Here is a 21,212-nt window from a genome sequence, read left to right on the forward strand (position 1 = left end):
AGTGTTTACTACGAAATGGGCTCGCCTCAGCATAATGCCGACCCAAGTGTCAGCGCTGATCTTCTGGCGAGTCCATTTGTGACGTTTAAGTAAAAGGTACCACATTGTCGCTTACCATAAGGACGAAGTTTGCTAGTATCAAAGATAGATATAACTCCGTAATAGATGGATACAGTCTAAGGAAAAAACGTGCCTCGAAAATCACGAAAATTTGATTCTCGATCAGAGGGCGCCACTAGTTTTGGCCTACACTCGTATAGAGGGCGTTGACGGTTTCGTTTGTTATTTATAATTTTAACGCATATCAGTGAAAGAACATGGGTCAAAATCATAAAAATAATTAATGCAAATAAAAAAAATCATTTATCCATATTTAAATACATTTTATCGTATTTTTATAAATATTTATTTTTAGTTTTAAAGTGTGTCGACAGATGGCAGTGAATTTACTGGGGTTACAAAATTTACTATGACAGTACCGCTCTAGCATAAGTTACTCTATGCTAGTATCTATACGAATAACCTGTCAGAGCGTCCTTATGGTAAGCGACAAAGTGGTACCTTCTGCTTGAAAACGACACATTTGTGGGCAACAATCGCAGCTGTACGGCACGGCCTCGTAAAATTGAACGCATCCAGTTGCGACGACTGACAGCGCCATGTGGCCTACGGGTATGACAGATAACCTAAAAAAGACCTTGACGTACAAGGTGCTGAATATAACAATTGAGAATATTGGAACTTTTTGAGCATAAACACATAAAATAACCGTGAAAACATAACAAATAAACTCTCAACCAAAAGGGTACTTATTGTCGGTTGTCAATAAGGCGCAGTTTCCATGTGGCTTTTATTTGAAATCATCCTTATCGACAAGCGACAATATGGTACCTTTTGGTTGAAAACGTCACAAATTTTCTCTATTGCCAAAATTAAGAAATAAAATTTTACACAATTTTAGTAGGCATAGGAGTTGTAAACATGACACAATATGAATGACATCCATTTATAAAGTTTGCGGCTGTGTACAGTCGCCATCAGATATATCGGAGCGGCCAAGGCGCTCACAAATATCTGAACACGCCTCTATTGTCAAGGCGTTAGAGTGCGTGTTCAGATATTGTGAACACCTCGGCCGCTCCGATATATCTGATGGCGACTGTACATCCTAAACGGCATTGTTTAATTTTTGTAACTGCAAAAACCAAGAATAACGTATCTGTCAATGAAAATCTATACCCACAGTTCTAAATAGGGACGTGATGGGATTTTGAGTTTCCAAAACGTCCCGCGCGCGCGCTGTTAAAAATCCCATACAAAAATAGACATAACGCAAACGCGAACGCTGATCACACTATCGATTGAAATTTGCAGGGTTCTGTAGGTACAGCTGAGCTGAGATCTCGCTTTTCAGTGAGCGTCGGGAACAAAACAACGTCGGTGAATCAGGCGGAAGATGAATCACTCGAGAGCCACGACCGTTATGATTTAAACTGTACCTAGGTACTTATCGTCGGACAAACATCATCTTTATTACACCTCAGCCACAGAATAAGTAATAGTATTATCATACAGAACGGCCACGCACCGCCCCGCCCCAACTTGAATTACCTCGCCCCGCGACAGCAGATTGACGGCCGTTTGCCGGCCGCTTAGTACTATTTTTAAGCAACTTACACTATGACGCATGACGCGTGTACAGACGTGCCGTTCATACATAGAAACGCAAGTGATTTTTGATGTATAGCGTGTCCGCCCTGAGCCTCAGCCGGTGACTTCGTTTACGTATGTCGATAACCAACTATATCTGTAAAATACTTATTTAGTTTAGACCGGCCATCCCCATTGTCCCCATTGAACTACAGTTTGGCAAAAAAGAGTAGAAATTAAAAAGTGGCAACACCACAGAACTATATAGTTCTGTGGGCAACACTGTAAATTCATCCCTTTCAAATCAATCTAAGAAAAACGGGACGACACTACAGTGTTGCCACTTTTTAATTTCTACTCTTTTTTGCCAGTCGTATAGGAAGCGTGTCTTTGTGTGTACCATAAAAAAACCGGTCAAGTGCGAGTCGGACCCGCCCACACCATTAAGCCCGGTTCACATTTGTCTGACGTGTCGTGTCGTGTTGTGTTGTGTCGTGACGCATATCGGTTTCATACATTTACATGAAACCGATATGCGTCACGACACAACACAACAACCATATGTGCCCATGACTAAACAATGTATGTGCGTTGAAAAAATGCAGTTTTTAGTGTTCGGTACCCAAAGGGTAAATACGGGACCCTATTATTAAGACTCCGCTTGGCCGGTTTTATTATGTACCTTACTTTACCTGCATTCATGATACGAAAGGTCACGTGAGTAAATGTATCGGGATGACAGATGCTACGAAAGGTCACGTGACTATTTTCATACATTATTTGATTGGCGTTTTCTTAACGATTGTCATCTTGACTAAGCCCCTAGGTCTTGGTCATCATCAGAAAGCCATAAAGTTACTTCCGGCATGACAAGTTACGAAATACTTTAACGGGCTTCATCGTGGTACCGGTTTGCTGTTTATTGGTGTTTAATTAACTTAATCAGTTTACGGTAAAGTTCTGATAGGTATCTAAAGGTATCACTAATTATATCAATTACGTATTATATATGCGTAAGATTTTATTACTTACTTTTACTGGTAACACTAAGAAGCCGGGTACAGTCCAGACGGGTGAAACGTGTAATGCTGTTCTCAAACTTTTTGGGTGACGGACTTTTTTGGAAAACAAATAAAAAGAATGTAGGTATATCGTCACTGTGGACCAGCGGGCTTAGCACGGTAGCATTTTTATCGCCTGTCACGTTCTACAAGTATGTAAGTGCGAAAGTGACAGGCATAGTGACAGGTGGTAAAATGCAACCATGCTGACACCGCAGATATACCTATAGAAGAGCTGGTATTTTTCCCGTATATCACAAGTATTCTCGCGGAGCCCCAACAGAGGCTTTGCGGAGCCCTAGGAGTCCGCGGAGCACTGAGAATGGCTGGTGTAATGTAATCCATCGTGTAATGTAACAAGAATTTTGCGTGTGGACGGCACTACGAGCATTACATGTAAATGCTCGTGCCCGATCCATCGGCTGTTTGTTTTTAGCGCGAACAGAAAGGTGCTCGCAGTGCCGTCCACACGTTGACGCTACGAGTATATTAAAATAATATTTATTCAGGCAGCACATCATTATTACATTACAAAGATACATTAACAACAACAAGAAAAAAAAATGAAAAGTGAAAAATACAAAACTAACAGATACAGACAGAAGAAGGATGTGAGGCTGAAAAGGTCTCCACTCAGCAATGCTGTTGACATGACACGTGTTGTTAAAGAGGTATTACACGTAATCTTACATCACACGTTACACCCGTCTAAACCCGGTTCTACACGTTTGGGTGTCAAGTTCCTTCGGTCCCGCGGCTGGCTATGGCTCCCTGACACTGGGGTTGCGTAATACTTCGCAAGTGTCGCAGTTTTGTAATTTTTAGTTGTAAAATTTATTTTTTATAATATGTATGCTAGTTTTAAGGTATATATCTATTGGGCCACTAGTTGCTTGAAATAAAGGTTTTTCATTTCATTCCATTTATTATAATGACTTTTAATGACCCCAGTTCTGTTACTTCTGTTGTATGAAGGGTACACGGAAAGAACATGTCTAGTCCCTTTTTTTGCAAAATGAGATTTTGATCTCATAATTAACTATTAGTTACAGCTTCTGTTACCTCTGTAATCATAAATATAATTCCTTTTTTTCTCACTTTAAAAACACCTAAACACGAAAATAATATGGTTTATTATGTACATCGTTCCTTTCAAACCGCGATAACTCAAAATAAATGTTGTCAGAGTGACTAGACATGTTCTTTCCGTGTACCCTTCATATGAGAACCGATTTTTGGGAGGGGGGGGGACTACATTTGTATTGAGAGGGATGTATGCCATATAGGCAAAATAATGTTAAGGATGAATGTTGAGGGACGGAGAGCGAATGGTACACCCAAAAAACGATGGATGGATTGTGTGAAAGAGGATATGAGTAAGGAAGGAGTGAGTGCTGAGGTGACGAAAGGTAGAGGAGAATGGAAGAGAAAAACATGTTGTATTGTGCCGATGCCACATAACGTTGGATAAGGGCAGGAAGAAGAAGAAGCGGTCGTTCCCTATCTTCTTAAGGGGCCCACTGACTATCAGTCCGCCGGACGATATCGGCTTGTCAGTTGGAACAAAAGTTTGACAGTTCCGAACAACTGACAGGCCGATATCGTCCGGCGGACTGATAGTGGGCCCCTTTGTGTTTGTGCTTGTGTTCTTAATGATTTCTCTGTATATATTTTGGTTTGTTTATGTTCTTAATTCCTTTTGTGTATTTTTTGTAGTTTTAATGTGTTATCTTAGTCGTGGCATCACCAAATGGATTGGGCCCTACGGACTACGGAAGACCAGCGCTGGCTTTATAGTTGGGTCCATTTCGTGATGCACACTTAATGATTTCTTTTTTCTTCTTACTGTTGTTGTCTGTACATGTTCGTACATGTGTTGTGATCGTCATGAATAAATCTTTTATCTTTATATTTAAGCATACTATAAAATGTGTTGGAACCCATTGCGCCTTTTAGCTTCCACTAATTCAAAGTTTACATCCAATTTAGTAAGTCCATTATCACTGGCAGGTCCGTTTCGCCATTAAACATGAAAAAGCCATAAGGCATCGACTTCCTGCGACAATTATATGACGAAACGGCTAACGGTGGAGTACCGTTCGCTGATACTACATGTTTGCTCAGGTGCGTGTTGGTTAACTTTTGACCGGACACTTTTTGAATGCTGGTGTTTAGAAAATAGCTTTTTCACAAGCTCGTAAAGGCTTTCTTTATTCTTCAAGAACTGATGAGAAAGTTACACTTTACTTACTAGTTACTAGTGGCAAAGAAAGTTGATGCAAATTTTGAGTTGTTTCCTTATGTTGCCTGAGAATTGACTATTAAATGATGTTTTTGAATGTTAAATAATTAATAATTTTTATTTGGACTTGATTGTGTTTGATAATTTACAGTTAGTATTCTCCTTTCGTCGGTGTGGTGAAAAATTTTGGTTTCATGAAACAATTTGATTAACCCTTGTGCCTTGAAACCCTCGCAACGCTCAATATTCCACTTTTCTAACCACTTGCTACGCTCGTAGTTCAATTTTAGAATCTTACGCTTGCTCGGGTATCAATGTTAGCTTCGATGCTTACTGTACCCCAAAAACCATGGAGAAACTAGTTTACTACGGACTACGAAACCCTAAAAAACCGGCCAAGTGCGAGTCGGACTCGCGCACGAAGGACTCCGTACCATCACGTAAAAAATGGCAAAAAAATCACGTTGGAAATAGCGCCTTATTGACAACCGACAATAAGTACCCTTTTGGTTGATAATGGCACAATTTTGTTGTTATAGCGGCAACAGAAATACATCATCAGTAAAAATTTCAACTGTCTAGCTATCACGAGGTTCATGAGATACAGCCTGGTGACAGACAGACAGTGGAGTCAGTAATAGGGTCCCGTTTTTACCCTTTGGCTACGGAACCCTAAAAACAACAAACAAGCGTGAGAAAAGTAGACTACCGTTGTTAGGGTTCCGTACCCAAAGGGTAAAAACGGGACCCTATTTCTAAGACTCCACTGTCCGTCTGTCTGTCACCAGGCTGTATCACATGAACCGTGATAGCTAGACAGTTGAAATTTTCACAGAATATGTGCCGCTATAACAACAAATACTAAAAAGTACGGAACCCTCGGTGCGTGGTCCCCATTTTCTTCTCCACCGTCGTCCACTGTCCTCTTCATTCGACATTATTTCTTATTTAAATTCCTACATGTGTCAAGAATTCACGATACCATTGTCGTAAGCACCCATAACCTCCATCTTCCATAACACAAAGCGTTTTTCGTTTTTTCGCACGTCTCAAAAGGATAACGCAATTGCTTACAGTTTTTAATAATGCTTTTGGCAGTTTAAAGACCATTGTCAGCTTCCGAATCGCCCTATAACCTTGCCCCTAATCTGGACTGGTCTAACGGGTTTTACTAGTAATGGTGGGTAATGGTGGTTATTTGAGGCATTTTCTATGAAATGGGACCTTATTGTCGATGGCGCTTACGCCGCACAGCGTCGCGCGGCATTGTATTTATATCGGCGCATCGTTTATAATGGCGTAAGCGCCATCGACATTAAAGTCCCTTTTTATAGAAAATACCACATTTTGCCCTTGAAAAGGACTGGAGCGGCTCCATTTTGGTTGTAACATGAGACCTTTAGTGCGTTTGCAGATTTTGTATGGCTGCAACGATGCTGCTCTAAAGTGATGTAACGTCTCAGGATGTACAGTCGCCATCAGATATATCGTAGCGGCCGAGGTGCTCAAAAATATCTGAACACGCACTCTAGCGCCTTGACAATAGAGGCGTGTTCAGATATTTGTGAGCACCTCGGCCGCTCCGATATATCTGTTGGCGCTGTACAATGTGCGAATTCAAGAAATGAAAACAGATAACACATTTGGGAATTCAGCAGCGACTGAATATTTATAGTACGTTTTTGACTTATAAAAACGAATAACATGACTGACACGTAAATCACGTAATACTGGTAGTTATCCCTTCTCCTAAAGGGGCCCACTGATTACCAGTCCGCCGGACGATATCGGTCTCTCTTTCTTTTCTTGATGGACTTGAGGGCGGTGTTGCCCGTAGCCAATGTCACGTAAAAGGGTAGGAACAAAATAAATGCTCTTAGAGCACGACGCTGTTCGGTGGTTGTTGTAGTTGTCTCGTAAAACCGATAGCTGGATTTTACGAGAAGCACGTGGACTACCGGCCGTTGACTCCAAAATGGTGGTTAAACACGCTTTGAGATTAATTCTCCATTCACTGCACACTACCACATTAGATTATTGTATAATAAAGCTATCGATATTACACTTTAAACAATATTAATGAGCAAAAAACAAAGGAATTAATCACGAGGCTACTATCAAGATGGCGTTCAAACCGGAAGTCGTATCGGCCTCTCAGTTGTTCGGAACTGTCAAATAGGTATGGAAATAAAAAACATATTTAGGTTTTACAACATTTCATTTTGATGAACATCCAACATTCACTGTATGTATAGAATAGTGTATTTATCGTAAGCATTTTATTAAGTTAACATTTAACAATGACACTAACAACTACTACAATCTTTAAAATACTTAAAAATAATATTAATTCTTCCAAAATTTCACATGCCTTAAAAAATAATTAAGCTGGTTCATTTTGGTTTGCATATTAAATAAGTATAACAATGGAGTAAATGTAATTAAATATTTTAGATCATTCTAACCTAAAGTCAGTCATATTAAAAGTTTTTGAACTATATTTTAAATTCGGAAATAATATTAATTCTTCCAAAATTTCACATGCCTTAAAAAATAATTAAGCTGGTTCATTTTGGTTTGCATATTAAATAAGTATAACAATGGAGTAAATGTAATTAAATATTTTAGATCATTCTAACCTAAAGTCAGTCATATTAAAAGTTTTTGAACTATATTTTAAATTCGGAAATAATATTAATTCTTCCAAAATTTCACATGCCTTAAAAAATAATTAAGCTGGTTCATTTTGGTTTGCATATTAAATAAGTATAACAATGGAGTAAATGTAATTAAATATTTTAGATCATTCTAACCTAAAGTCAGTCATATTAAAAGTTTTTGAACTATATTTTAAATTCGGAAATAATATTAATTCTTCCAAAATTTCACATGCCTTAAAAAATAATTAAGCTGGCTTCATTTTGGTTTGCATATTAAATAAGTATAACAATGGAGTAAATGTAAATAAATATTTTAGATCATTCTAACCTAAAGTCAGTCATATTAAAAGTTTTTGAACTATATTTTAAATTCGGAAATAATATTAATTCTTCCAAAATTTCACATGCCTTAAAAAATAATTAAGCTGGTTCATTTTGGTTTGCATATTAAATAAGTATAACAATGGAGTAAATGTAAATAAATATTTTAGATCATTCTAACCTAAAGTCAGTCATATTAAAAGTTTTTGAACTATATTTTAAATTCGGAAATAATATTAATTCTTCCAAAATTTCACATGCCTTAAAAAATAATTAAGCTGGTTCATTTTGGTTTGCATATTAAATAAGTATAACAATGGAGTAAATGTAAATAAATATTTTAGATCATTCTAACCTAAAGTCAGCCATATTAAAAGTTTTTGAACTATATTTTAAATTCGGTGAATTGTATGTTTTGTGTTTTCTTTTAATTACCAAATACACCGCCTACAATTATCTCTGCTTTGCCCAAAGGTTGACTGGTAGAGAATGCCTCATCGCATTAAATTAGCCTTTTGTACAATAAAGAAATAAGTTGTCGAAGTAATTATATTAAAAATAACAATCCTCAACGCTAGGGGGTTATATCATAATTATAATATTTATAATTATACAGCTTTTGCCATAATATTAATGAAATTAAATTAAGTATAATTTATTTTATTTATTTAGTTAAGTACCTATACATACAATAATAAAAATCTAAGGCTAAAAGTTTTTTCGGCGCGACAACGGATTTACATTTATTTGAAGTAAAATGTTTTTTTTTTTTTTTGTTTTTTTGTACGTTTTCTAAAACACAATTTTACATACTACACAACTATACTACACGCCCTACATGGTAACACTATAATCTATACAAGTAGCTACAATACATATTCAGAAATACACGAGTGGGTCTTGTAACACGAGCAAATAATATAAAACATATTGTGACTCCTCAAACGATAAATCTTTTATTTAACTACTTTTATTTACTCAAACTTAAAATTATGAAGTTGTTAGACTTACTGTTTTTCATACAAATTAATTTATTTTCTCTAATATAGGTAGGTACGCAATCGTCAATGTTATTGACGTTGCTTGTCACGCTTGGCTTGAAACATAACAAAATTAATTCGCGATACATTGCGTCTTACAATAAACCATAGAGTAACTTATACTAGAGCGGTACTGTCATAGTAAATTTTGTAACCCCAGTAAATTCACTGCCATCTGTCTACACACTTTAAAACTAAAATTGAAGATTTGTAAAAATACGATAAAATGTATTTAAATATAGATAAATGATTTTTTTTATTTGCATTAATTATTTTGATGATTTTGACCCATGTTCTTTCACTGATATGCGTTAAAATTGTTAAATAACAAACGAAACCGTCAACGCCATCTATACGACTGTAGGCCAAAACTAGTAGCGCCTTCTGAACGAGAATCAAATTTTCTTGATTTTCGAGGCACGTTTTTTCCTTAGACTGTATCCATCTATTACGGAGTTATATCTATCTTTGCAATAAACGTACTAAAAATCAAAATAGGTACCTACAACATTGACATTGATTGGTGTTTTGACATTTTGCTGTAACGTCCAGTTAGCCGCGGCGCGCGCCTTACGCGACTCACAACCCAACTTGAAAAAATACTCTGGTCTGGCTTCACCCTAAGCTCAATAAGGCTTGTGTTGTGGGTACATACTAGAGGACTAGATATACTTAAATACATAGAAAACACTCATGACTCAGGAACAAATATCTGTGCTCATCACACAAATAAATGTCCGTATAATGTGCTGCTATTTAAACCGTGAACCATTTAGGCAGGGTCCATGCACGGTAACTACCAACTAGGCCAGAGAGGTCGTCAAGTCAATACATAGGTTCAACCCCGACATCATACATTTTATTCTCTATAAATAATTTCAAAAATACATCCTTTAGGCTTCTCCTTAGCTTTAGGTACTTGGTAGGTAGTTTACAAAACTAGTAAGTACTCACTTTAACCCTTTAACCTTTAACGGTCCAGATAAAAAAAAACACGATTCAAGGCTCATCGCCTCTTTCAAGTCCTAAAAATTCTGCATAAAAAAACAAAACAAATATTCTATAGGGTGGTAATTTTATATAATAAAATGTCTAAGTATGCCGTATGTCCTATAATTAAAGGGTTAAACTTAAAGCTTTAATAAATTCGTCTTTTTAAAAGTCTAGGGTTTAAGTTAAGACAACTTCTTAGCTAAGTAAATAATTTCTCTAGAAACCTTACATTATATTTCAAATTTGAAATGTATATCCGAAAATCCCCATTTTCTTCAACACCATGACATGGACGCCGCAAATGATTTTAGTCACAGGAAACTGGAGAATGATTATTTTTAGAGGCGATATATGGAAGCCGATGGCATTTTATATTTAACATTTAAAACTTTCGCGTTTTGTACACATTAAATCACATTTACAATCGTGTCTATCGAAAACACAAATCTCTGTTTTGACATTTTGCTGGGACGTCAGTTAGCCGCGAGTCGCGACCACGACCAGTGAAACCTGTCAAAACGTCGGTAAATACAGGTAACAAAATAAATTCGCGATAGACCCGATTGTAAATGTGATTTAATAGGCATTATATTTCTTTCCCTTTTTTACATAGCTTCTTTAATTGTTTTTCCTCTCCGCCACACCAAATTAAAAAGTATTATTAAGAATATGGGAAATGAAAAATGCGAATGCCCCTATATTCCAATTAATTGCGAGTACATAGCCAAAGTTGCTGATGGTTTCCAAACACAGGTACTGGAAATAAATGAAGATTGTAATGAACATAAAAAAGGCCGGAATCAAAATTTGCATGAATACGTAAGCTCTCCGACCATATATAACGGGATATTTATTAATAATTTCGAAGATTTTTAAGATCAGGATCAACGTGCTCAAAAGAAAGGAAGTAAAGGTCATGATTAATAATCCATCTGTAAATGTAGGCACTACGTCTGAGAACCGATTTGTTCTTGTAAAGTTACGAAATTGCTTCTCGACCATCCTTACTGAACCGCCTTTCAAGTTTGTAATAGATTTATAAGCACTATGATCGTCACTTCCAGAAGGCACACTATGGAACGTGCTTCGTTTAGTTTGTGATTTATATCATGTGCAAAAGCCGGGTCCAAAACACCAGATAATCATGAACTTTGGAAAAGTCTAAACGTCATTCACTAATTTACAATGTATCTTATTTAAGTTCTTCGTTCGTATTGCAGGAAAGTTCACAAAACCGCACTAATAATAAATCCAAGTCGTTTTCTTCACTTCAAAGCTTAAATATTATACTTTATTGAGCACATATATTAGTAATGGATTTCTCCAACCCCAAGACGCCTAGATTACGTCTTATTGCGCAATAGGAAGTTTTAAAACTGGCAGAATCTAGGTCCCACTTCCAAAGCATCAAAGTACCAATTTGGCGATATACGCATGTCCGACAAATCTAGGGTTGCAATACGACAGGGTTTCTCCTGACATGTCAGGATTTTTGGTCCTTTGTCAGGATTTCGAGGGGACTTGGCTAGTGTCAGGGTTTTTTAAAAACCTCGACTAACAACTAGAAGCTAACTAAAATGTGCTAAAAGTTTGGAGTTGGGCAAAGGAAAGGAAAGGTCATGCTACCTCCTACTTATATACTGTGGCACACCTAGCTAGAAAAAGGCGGTAAATTAAAAAAGGGCGCGAAGGGTTAACCCATAGAAAATTTAAATTTGGGTGTGTAGTATAGCTACAATGTATTGTACAAATGCAATGTAACATCAGTGAAAAACGCCACACTGCAGGCTAGCATGCACTGGGCCCAAGACAGAGCGGCCTGGAGAGCACTGGTGAAGAGTGTCCACACTCGTCACGTCCCTCAGCCATGAGGTTACGACAAAGAAGAAGAAGAAATATTGTGGAGAGTACAGAGAGAGTTATAAGGGATTTAATGGGAGAAATTAATTACTGGACTTTTGTCAGGATATAAAATTGTTTCATATGTCGTAATGTCAACCCTAGACACGCCAGTAAATTTTCGAGTGCATCTCCTGTACGGATATGATGGTCGCACATGTGTACGTGACAGCGTGATATGTCAGGTTCTGTCTCTTTCGATCGCTGGGTGTTGAAAAGTGACGTTTAGTTTAGTTTGACACGTGATAAATGCCATCCATTCCATCATACGCCCACCATCTATTTTAAGTGCAGCCTCGATAGCAATCAATACTTCCTTCCCAGGTAAATGCAGGAATCCAGTGACATTGAACCTAGTTTTCGTAGGTCATTCATTGATTTTTACCTAGCACTAGCAGACACTGTTTTAAGCTTAGTTTAAATGCAATATTTCATAACTATATAAAATTTATTATACCCTAATTTACGTGTATTCAATTTATGAAAATCCTTATTCATAAAAAAAAAAATGATAAGTATATTTTTTTTTTATGAAATAGGAGGCAAACGAGCAGACGGATCACCTGATGGTAAGCGATTACCGCCGCCCATGGACACCCGCAACACCAGAGGGGTTGTAAGTGCGTTGCCGGCCTTTAAGATGGGAATACGCTCTTTTCTTGAAGGTTTGAAGGTCATATCGGTCCGGAAATACCGCAGGCGACAGTTCATTCCACAGTTTAGCTGTGCGAGGCAGGAAGTTTCTAGAGAAACGCACAGTTGAGGACTGCCAACCATCTAAGTGGTGAGGATGGTAATGTTGTAATATATAATTTATTCACTTTAATATTACTTCGACTTCGTCTGCGTGGAATTAGTGACAGCAGCTAAAGTAAGTATAGCGCCTGGATAAAGTCTAATGGCAATAATTTAATTGAGCATATGCTTAATAGCTTACATCAATTAACAGGCAATTCATTATCTCAATTCCACCCCCCGTTTCACCCTCTCTAGGGATGATTTCGACAAAAACTATCCTATGTCCTTCCCCGACACACTATCTCTATGCCAAATTTGAACTAAATCGGTTCAGCGGAAAGACGGACCTTCGCATTTATAATATTAAGTATGGATAATACAGTGAATCAGGTTTCAAATATTGAGTATTTTTTTGCAATGTTTTTTATTCTAAAATAAAATAATGCGCATTACCTATTTTAATGCAGGCAGGAAGAAAGTACCCAGGTGAAAGTTCAGCAGGGTACCTGAATAGGAATGGCCATATTTGGCTCAAGTATGGTGTACAGTGAAAATTCGAAATGAATCAAACGAATGACGAATCGTTTCGCCATATCTATGACGAAACAGTTTTCTGTACCTATGTTCCCCACGAATGATCGCACCGTGCCTGTCGCACGTGGCTAATGATGTAGCAAATCATCCTCAAAACGTCCTAACACGAAAGAAGATAAACAAGGAATGTCAACTCTATGATAAGAGGTATACGATTCAGTTTGCTAGGCGCGGATAATGAGATGAAACCTTTTTGCTGAGCTTATGTTAAACTTTCGTAGCAAACAGTGACTTTAAAAAGAACGGTATTGGAACTGTACAAGGAATTTCAACAATATGACTAGAATTTTTAAGACTCTATTTAAAACCAGCAGCAGATAACGAGATAGAGAGAAGACCTTTTAGCGTAAGTTTATATTGTTTCAAATAGTGACCTGAAAAGGTCCTAATCGGCACATAAATTCAAAGAGATATCAACTTTATGTCTAGATTTATAAGATACAATTTTGAAGAAGTAGAAGGAATGCACTCTTTTGTTCAGATCTTCAGATGTATCGTGTTGCAACTTCGGAGGTCGTGGCGCCATCTCTGTTTGAATGTCAAGAAGGAAATGGCGTAAACAAAACTATGACCTAACAAAGTTAGTATTTTAAACCTTATTATTGCAACGAAATAAGGTCTAACAATAGTTAAGTTTCTGTTAGTACACAGTGTACACATAGACTGACTCCGTGGCTCCGTCTTCAGCATCATTAGAGCGTTTTCACGTTTTCCGATCCGACATCGGATGTAGGACCCTACATTCGCGTAGTCAGGGCGCGGCGGCGCGCCCAGGCGCCGTCTTTAGCGGTCAGGTACTACAATACAATAACAAGCATTATGCCTACACTGCGTACAAACAAATATTATCGGTCCGACAGCTGACAGGGGGCTCCGACATGGCTGAATATATCGGAAGCGCCTTTCCGATATCGAATGTCGGAAGGGGTCTATAACAAAACCAGAAGGGTTATACGGTTATACGTCAAACTTTTATGAAATTATAACAGACAGAATGTGCTATCAAAATCGCTGCCTATTCACTACCACTGCCATGAAATTTTATATCATTTCGTTAGTTAGAAGTAAGTAGATTTGTTTTTTAATCCGCTGGAGAGACGCAGTGCAGAAAGACCTCAGAGAACTCGGCGACAGAGTAGCATGGCAGTCTTTGGTGTCGGAGGCCAAGATCCACTTCGGGTCGTCGCGCCACAGCAGTAAGTAAGTAAGATTTGTTTTTTCATCAGTGCAAACTTAGTGTGATCAGTCTACCAAATTACTTAAAAAGTTTAAACTGTTTCATAATTTTAAAAACAAAAGCTTCCGGTCCTAACGGAGTCCTGCCCGTCACGCTCGGCCCACTTCGGGAGGGGACGTGGGCCTTGACACGGAATCGCCAGACCGTGCACGATTGGCAGACAGTGTCATCCCTGCCTTAGGAAGAAAACAAAACAACAGACAAACAAAACTGGTCACGGAATCTATTCTCTTCGTCAAAAGGATTTCAGAATGAGTAAGCGGAAAACCTAGAGCAAACTAGCTCTCATTGGGATTAGTCCGGTTTCCATACAATGTAGGTATTTCTTCACCGAAAAGCGTCCTGACTGAATAGCGTCCGACCGATTTTTTGCCGAAACCCAAACAGTTTGTTCTAGTTTCAACCGAAACCAAACCTTCGGCCGATACCCGTTTTTTATACCGAAACCGAAAACTACAGGATACAGTTTCCAACGCGGCCGAAACTTTCAGCAGTTTTTTGGCCAAAACCTGTCGAAACCAAAGCATTGGTCGGACACTACTGAATATCAACTGTGTATTGATATTTCTTTCATAATAAGTTCCAAGTTCTTTCTTTTTCTTGATGGACTTGAGGGCGGTGTTGCCCGTAGCCAATGTCACGTAAAAGGGTAGGAACAAAATAAATGCTCTTAGAGCACGACGCTGTTCGGTGGCTGTTGTAGTTGTCTCGTAAAACCGATAGCTGGATTTTACGAGAAGCACGTGGACTACCGGCCGTTGACTCCAAAATGGTGGTTAAACACGCTTTGAGATTAATTCTCCATTCACTCCATTCCATTAGATTATTGTATAATAAAGCCATCGATATCACACCTTAAACAATATTAATGAGCAAAAAACAAAGGAATTAATCACGAGGCTACTATCAAGATGGCGTTCGAACCGGAAGTCCCAAGTTCCAAGTTATCTTATTTCTTGCTGTCATGTAGCCAGTAGTAAATAAAACAACGCGTCAAAAGTTACTTATTTGCGATCCTGGAATACTTTTCCAAATGGAGATTTATCTCTAATACAGTTCGCGTTCAGAAGTATCTGTCACAGTCTAAAGAGGCCCACTGACTATCAGTTCGCCGGACGATATCGGCCTGTCAGTTAGAACAAAAATTTGACAGTTCCGAACAACTGACAGGCCGATATCGTCCGGCGGACTGATAGTCTGTGGGCCCCTTTAGGGCCGGTACAGATATAGACGAACTGCAACTTGTATGAGAATTTCCCTATTAATCTCGGGACCCTATTACTAAGACTCCGCTGTCCGTCTGTCTGTCAGCAGACAGTATCTCATGAACCGTGATAGCTAGACAGTTGAAAATTTCAGATATGATGTATTTCAGTTATGCTTTTTTACATTGCAATGTGTGGACCTATGTTGTCTTTAAATAAACGGATTTATTATTTTATTATTATTTCAACATACTACAAAGTATGGAACCCTCAGTGGGCGAGACCGACTCGCCCTTGGCCGGTTTTTGTTAAGTTATTAGGGATTTCTAAGTGCTAGACCAGCCAGACCAATCAATCATTGACACAACACATGAGCTAATAAAAACTTTCCAATTTTATTAAAGTCGCAGTCTCTAAATGACATCAATCATCATTTTAGTTCATCTTAAAACTTAAATACGCGATTAAGTCCCGTTGTACAATTTAATAATCATTTTAGAGGTATATATGTGGTTACGTGACTTATTATGTGTCGTTACTCTTCCTGTTTTGGCATTATCCAATTTCATACATGCTTTTTGACGCGAGAAATTGCAATAAAAAGGTCATTTATTTCACAAATTTAAATGAATCCACGCGTGGGGAAAACGGGAATACTATTCAATGTCTTGGCATTGACGAATTGAGTGATTAAAATGTTTGGCCTTGAATTCACCCCTCACACAGGGCTAGGCTACCCTTTACTCCCTTTAGACGACCATTAAACTCAAAAGGGCCTAAGTAAGTAAAAGAGACTTGTATGGAAACAGGGCGTTTTTTGTTTTAGTTATACTTATAAAAGAGTAGATTTCGCAGGGTCTTAGGTGCAATTGAAATCATTTGAGATGAAAATTTACAAAAACTGTCATTACAATTTTAATCTTCGTATATAGAAAATAACGTTGGTTGTTGGTTTATTATGTAGAAATCTTTGTTAAAATATCCTCAATCCGAAGATAAAACGTGTAAAACATTGGCAAGATACGACATTTTTTAATAGGGGAAGTGGAGCGCGTCTCATTTAAAAATTCAATGTCATTGGGGTCGGTTATATCATATTATTTATGTAATTTTATGTTGAATTTACACCCCTGTTATTTTGTAGAACTGCGCAATTCCTGGTCTATTGTATTTTGACCCTTAGGTACACATGTAGACATAATAAACGGGTTGAATTCGAAGGTCAGTCATTTTAATTGTAAGATCTTATTTAGGTACTTAATTTTTAATAGGTATTTATTTAGGTATAGTGTTATTTAGTTCATCGTACCTATTAGCAGGCAGTACCTACTACTAAATAAATAAAGTAGCCCCGAATGTTCTCCACAACGTCTGATTCTGCGTTAGAGCGTTTTCACATTGTCCGATATCGAATGCCGGATACGACTACATCAAATATACAAAAAGTGCCTTTTTATCATTTTATCTATTTGACTAATAAGTATTGATCAAAATAATAAAACGTCAATACAGAAATAAAATTATTATTAGTTGCAAAGATAGATATATATAAATTCATAATTCATAATTTATTTATTGCATCCATGGTTTACATTTGGTGGTACATACATAGTGGGTTTCACATGGACCCTGGTAGGGCACAGCAATAGTCTTAAATCTAAAGTATGCTAGGTATTAGTATTAATGTAATCATTATATAAACTTGGTCTTATGACAATGGTTAAGACATTGTAATTTAAAATTATATTGCAACAAATTTATTAATGTCTTGGAGATATTATTAACAATTAAATTTAACATTGAAAATGTAGGGTATATGTATAATATTTGTTTATTTAATAGTTATGTCAAGAATGTCAAGATTAAGAATTTGTATGTCATGCAATGTTTAAATCCCTCTTTGTTAGTTGTCAAGCGGACCGCAGGTTCACATGAGCCGTGGCAAAATGCCGGGATAACGCGAGGAAGTAAGTACCTACAAAGTGAACTATAATGGTGAATGATTTTCCATTTGTCCTTCCTGATTCCTGTACCTATTATAATACCTACCTATATAATTAGAATAAGCAGGTAGGTACCTACTGTACAATTTTGATTCATTACATAAGCGCAAACAAGTTGATCGATTCAAATATTTAGGCTCTATTATCTCCAACGACGGTACGATCGACGCAGACGTAGCCCACCGCATCAACACCGGTTGGATGAAGTGGAGAGAGCTCTCGGGTGTGCTTTGCGACAGGAGAATGCCGGTTCGTGTAAAGGGAAAGGTGTATAAAACCGCGGTCCGCCCTGCCCTAATTTATGGTGCCGAATGCTGGCCCATGAAAAAGGTCCACACCACAAAGGTACATACGACAGAAATGAAGATGCTGAGATGGGCCGGAGGTGTCACCCTTGCCGACAGGGTGAGGAACGAGCATATCCGTGGAAGTTTTAAGATCCGGCCTATCGAAGAAAAACTATCAGAAACGCGTCTTAGGTGGTATGGGCATGTAATGAGAAGGCCTGAAGAGCATGTGACCCGACAAGTCCTTAACATATGTACCAGTACCGGCCCGAAGAAGCGCGGCAGACCCCCCCTAACTTGGACATCCGTTATCAACAGTGACCTGAAGAAAGCCCAAGTAAATGACTCGACGACCCAGAACCGACGTGTCTGGTGAACAAGGACGAGGAGAGCCGACCCCAAGTGAAATGGGATAAGGCTATGCAAATAAGAAGACATAAGCGCAAACAAATTCGGAGAATTCTTGATTAATTGCAGTCAGTGAATTTGGAATGGAAGCGTAAACTTAGTTTTGTACTTTGGGATCATCCACATATTACGTCACAGCAAGGAGGGGGGGTTCGGTCATGCCAGGTGTGACAGTACGTATTAATTAATGGATATATAATAATATATAGATAGATATTTTATTTTCCCTTCACTAGCTCGGAAAGCCGTCTTTTATCCTTTAAAACAAGCGGGGAAAAACGCATTTTATCCACTAGTGGGGAAAGTAATTTGACCTTGGATGGAGCGTGTTTAAGTAGCTTTTGACAGATAACAAAACGTAAAACGCTCATAATAATGGTTCGTTCGATATTAATTATCATTAAATAAATGGTTCGAGCATTTAATAAAAATACCAAATTTTGCTTTATTTAATGATTTTAAGTCATAAACCTTAAATTCCATAAGAAACATTTGTTTTTTTATAAGATGTTGAATGTAATTCTAAACGCACAAGTTGAGTCGATGCAATTTCAAAACGCATCGTTAGAAATGTCAACATTGTCAACAAAAATTTTCTCACCGACTCCGACACGTAAAAATACACAACTACCAGAGTTTTCTGTTATAATATCGTATTATCGTAAAAAAAATAGTGATTCCAGTGATGAAGATGATCTAAACAGCTGTGGATGTTGCACTTTCCTCGCTATAGTTAGGGGAAAAGTTTTGTGTTACACACGGGTGCAAGTGTATTTTACTTCTCGTGTGTTAAAACACTCGCTACGCTCAGGATTCTATTTTAGAACCACTCGCTTCGCTCGTGGTTCAACTATAGACTCCTTTTGCTTACTCGTGTTTCAATTCCACACTCGCGGGTAAAATACAACTTTGCACCCTTGTATAACAAATAACTATTTCACCATTAGGGACTTTGAAATACGCTACAGTACGACTTTCACCGATGCTAATTCTTCGCAAGACAAAAATGAAGCCACCTGCATATCACCCGTGCCACTTACATCTTCCCACCCTTTCCCCCCTTCCTGTTAGACAGGGACGGAACACGCAGGTGCGTTGCGTAAGAAGTAATAAAATTTATTAACCGAATTTTGTTTTTTATTTCGTTAAGGTGCTAAGTTTATGAGGGCATTTGTGAGTTCAAATCTAGTTGTCCCTCCTTATTTCCGTGGGCGTAATTATAACCTTTTGGAAGTAAATTATGCCCACAATACAATGTTTGTCACAAAACAAACATTAATTTATAGTACATTGTGATTTGTGATACAAGTGTGCTACGAGGCGATATTGTGCGCGTGAGCTGTAAGCGAGCGTGCAATAAGAAAGCCGATGTGTGTAATGACCAATGCACACGCGTTTCATATGACGTTTTTCAACACACTTGCGAGGAAACAAAGGAAACTTTCATAATAATCAAATTGTAATTGTTAAAACAGTTAGTAAGTCTAAAATCTGTCATACTGCATGAATCTAGTATAACTGGATCGGTCATGAGGGGTGGGGGAAAATGACCGAACGGGATAGTCTTATGTATCTTTCAGTAGGAGTAGCAGAGAAAGCGCTGTTATTGTTTGTCCTTGTCATAGTTTCACTTTTCCACCGCTGCCACAACCGAGGTTGTGGCAAACAAATAAGTACGTGACATGTCATGTTTGTTCGTTGCTTGTTTAATTATCGTTGTTTTGTATGAAATTGTGCTTTCTCTTATTAAATATAGTGATGGTTAGCGTTTTGAATCCTTGAACTTTGATAAAATACTGGTGAATTGTTCTGTAATCGGCTGTAATAGCCGCTCTGAGCAAAAATATGAGATCATAACCTTTCACACGTAAGTACGGTATTTTACACCTTCCTCTTAACGCAATATGTGAGAATAACATCGTAAAATTACGTTACACTCAAAGCAATGTAGAATCAAACGATTTCAATAAAAATATCACAATTATTTACGCAAATTAACAAAACAATACTTGTAAAATTATCCGCCCAAATTACGTAGGTAGGTAGGAGTCTGAGGTCAGCCATTTTTAAACTTCTTCTTAATTTAGCTGCATAACAATCATGTTAGGGATACCAGATGAAAATATCATAATTTTATGGGTAATTTTGACCTCGAAGTTTTTTCGTACTTCTAATTCCAAAAAATAAATAAACAAATGTTGTGAAGATTAAATGTGGTGTACATTAATTGGTGTGATTGCGATTTGTGATTTCTTTAAATTAAAACCCATAATACATTTTATTTTACGTTTTATTTACTAAACATATTTAGTTTTGTACCACCTGCGCGAATTATAGGAGGTATTTCATTGTTTATACGCCTAAAAAGAACGGCCCATTGACATTTTATTTAACAATTTTTTAATACCGTCAAACAAGCTAACTTTGCCTCCAGGGTAATCGCCCCAACGTGATATCAAATATTGGGGTAATTTTTACCAATATGGTATCCCCACGTTTATGACGTCATCTATGTCTATCCCTTACGGGCGCACGCGTATAGCTGGTCTATGTAATGCTAGGTCTATGTCATACTGCCTGCCGTCCCTCTCGCTTGCGGCGGGACGCCAGTCCGTGTTGTAAAATCTACTCGACCAATGAGGGCTATCGTTTTTTTGCTCACCAGTTGGCGCCTCTGTTGATGGTGGTCCAAAAGACTAAAGAACAGCTGTCAGTCATTGAAGTGACAAGTGACATTTCGAACTATGGAAAAGACCACCATCTACACTAGCGGCCCTAGCGGCGAATTCATACGCGTTAGCCCTCATTTAAAGCGCGTTCCAGACTACGCGGCGCGAAGCCGCGAACGCGAGTGTGGAGTCGATTTCGCTGATT

The sequence above is a fragment of the Cydia strobilella genome, chromosome 1, assembly GCF_947568885.1.
Source record: "Cydia strobilella chromosome 1, ilCydStro3.1, whole genome shotgun sequence".
Classification (NCBI taxonomy): Eukaryota; Metazoa; Arthropoda; class Insecta; order Lepidoptera; family Tortricidae; genus Cydia; species Cydia strobilella.